The following is a 2,207-nucleotide window of genomic DNA, read 5'->3' as shown; positions in this document are numbered from 1 at the left end:
TTTCTTTTGAACTACAGGGCTAAGCCCATAGGTCCCACTTTATTCCCTCGTCCAGTGGTAGAGTCAACTATGGGAAAGGCCCCCGACCTGTAATTAACAAAAAAGGAATGTGTCTAGTTCGGTAAACACAAAGCCATATCCAGCATCACCAGTCGTGAAAGGGAAGCAATTCAGAGCAAGATAGCAATTTTGCCATTGAAACTAGAAGGTTTGAATAAATTAGTGCCTTGTGAGGGAATGTTGGTATCGGGGTGGACTCTGGGAGCAGGCAGAGCTGGAGAGGTGCCTGGCTCCTCGGACTTTGGCGGGGGGTTCCTTGTTCTCTGTGTGTCAGTTTCAACTTCTGAAAATTAGAGATAGAATAGACCTCTTAGGGGATGAAGAATTTGAAGAAATAATCCATGCAAAGTACTTAGCCTGGTCCCCACCTGATGGGTAGTAAGCCTTCAAGAAATACTCAAGCAGTGTTACACTTCGCCACAATATTTCTACTTCCTGGAGGACCTAATTCTAGATACAGAGAAGTCTTCCTCCCCTGCACAACCCCCCACCTGCTTTTAAAAGTTTTTATTTAAATTCCAGTTAGTTAACATACAGTGCAATGTTAATTTTGGTTGTACAATATAGTGATTCAATGCTTCATACAACAACAGTTCATCACAGTTAGTGCCCTCCTTAATCCCCATCACCTGTTCAACCCATCCCCTCACCCAACTCCCTTCTGGTAACCAGCAGTTTGTTCTCTATAGTTAAGAGTGAGAAGTCCTTTTTTTTTTTCCCCTAAAGATTTTATTTATTTATTTGACAGTGAGAGAGGGAACACAGGCAAGAAGAGTGGGTGAGGGAGAAGCAGGCTCCCCGCTGAGCAGGGAACCTGATGGGGGACTTGATCCCAGGACCTGATCCCAGGATCCTGGGATCATGACCTGAGCCCCTGAGCCGAAGGCAGATGCTTAACGACTGAGCCACGCAGGTGCCCTGGGAAGTCTCTTTCTTTCTTTGTAGTAAACTCTACATGCAACATAGGGCCCAAACTCATGACCCCAACATTCAGAGTTGCACACTCTATTGAGCCAGCCAGGTGCCCCCACTACTAATTTACTTTAAAATTTAAAATTTTTTTTAAACTAACTTTTTAAAAAATGGTATTTTTTAAAAAGATTTTATTCATTTATTTGACAGACAGAGATCACAAGTAGGCAGAGAGGCAGGCAGAGAGAGAGGAGGAAGCAGGCTCCCTGCCGAGCAGAGAGCCCGATGCAGGGCTAGATCCCAGGACCCTGGGATCATGACCCGAGGCGAAGGCAGAGGCTTTAACCCACTGAGCCACCCAGGCACCCCAAAAATGGCATTTTTAAAATATGTTATCCCAACTGTACAAGCAACACCAGAAGAAAATACACAAAAATGTTAACAGTACTTCCATGATGAGATTCCCTAATTTTCTTTTCCTTGTTCCTACTTTTCCACATTTTTAAAGATTTCTATAAGCAGTATATGTTAATTTGCTAATGAGAGAGAATACATTTTAATATTTAAAATGGTAATACTGTATTACAGTTCGACTGTAAGAAACATAAAACTCTGATAAGGGAACTTAAGTAAGAATTTATTTTTATCTCATAAGAAATTTGGAGGTTAAGACATATAACATTGGTAAAAATAACCAAACATAATGATTCAAGTAAGTCAGCTGTAGAAAAAAATTAAGATAAAAAAAATCTGGACTAGATATTCAGTGATAATAAGAGATGTTGGAGGCTGCCTGGTTGGCTCAGATGGTAGACCATGTAACCCTTGATCTTAGGGTCGTGAGTTTGAGCCCTAGACTGGGTGTAGAGATTCCTTAAAAGGAGAGAGAGAGAGAGAGATGTTAGATCTTAGTGAGCAGCAGCAGCTATTCTGTGACCATGAGGTAAAAAGCATATGAGAAAGGCTGAGAGAATCACAAAGACTCTAGCCTGCTTTCTTTGAACTGCTGAAATTAGTGCTGCAGCTCAGGCTAGCACATTAGCATTTAAGGCAGAACACAAGGGCTAACCACATCCCTCTCCACAAGAGCAGTAGGAAGAGGGGCGCTTTGGTTAAGTGTCTGCCTTTGGCTTGGGTCGTGATCCCAGAGTCCTGGGATTGAGCCCCACATTAGGCTTCCTGCTCATCAGAGAGCCTGCTTCTCCCTCTCCCTCTGCTGCTCCCCCTGCTTGTGC

This window comes from Mustela lutreola, chromosome 14 (genome assembly GCF_030435805.1).
Source record: "Mustela lutreola isolate mMusLut2 chromosome 14, mMusLut2.pri, whole genome shotgun sequence".
Taxonomy (NCBI): Eukaryota; Metazoa; Chordata; class Mammalia; order Carnivora; family Mustelidae; genus Mustela; species Mustela lutreola.
Note: the sequence above shows the minus strand (reverse complement) of the source record.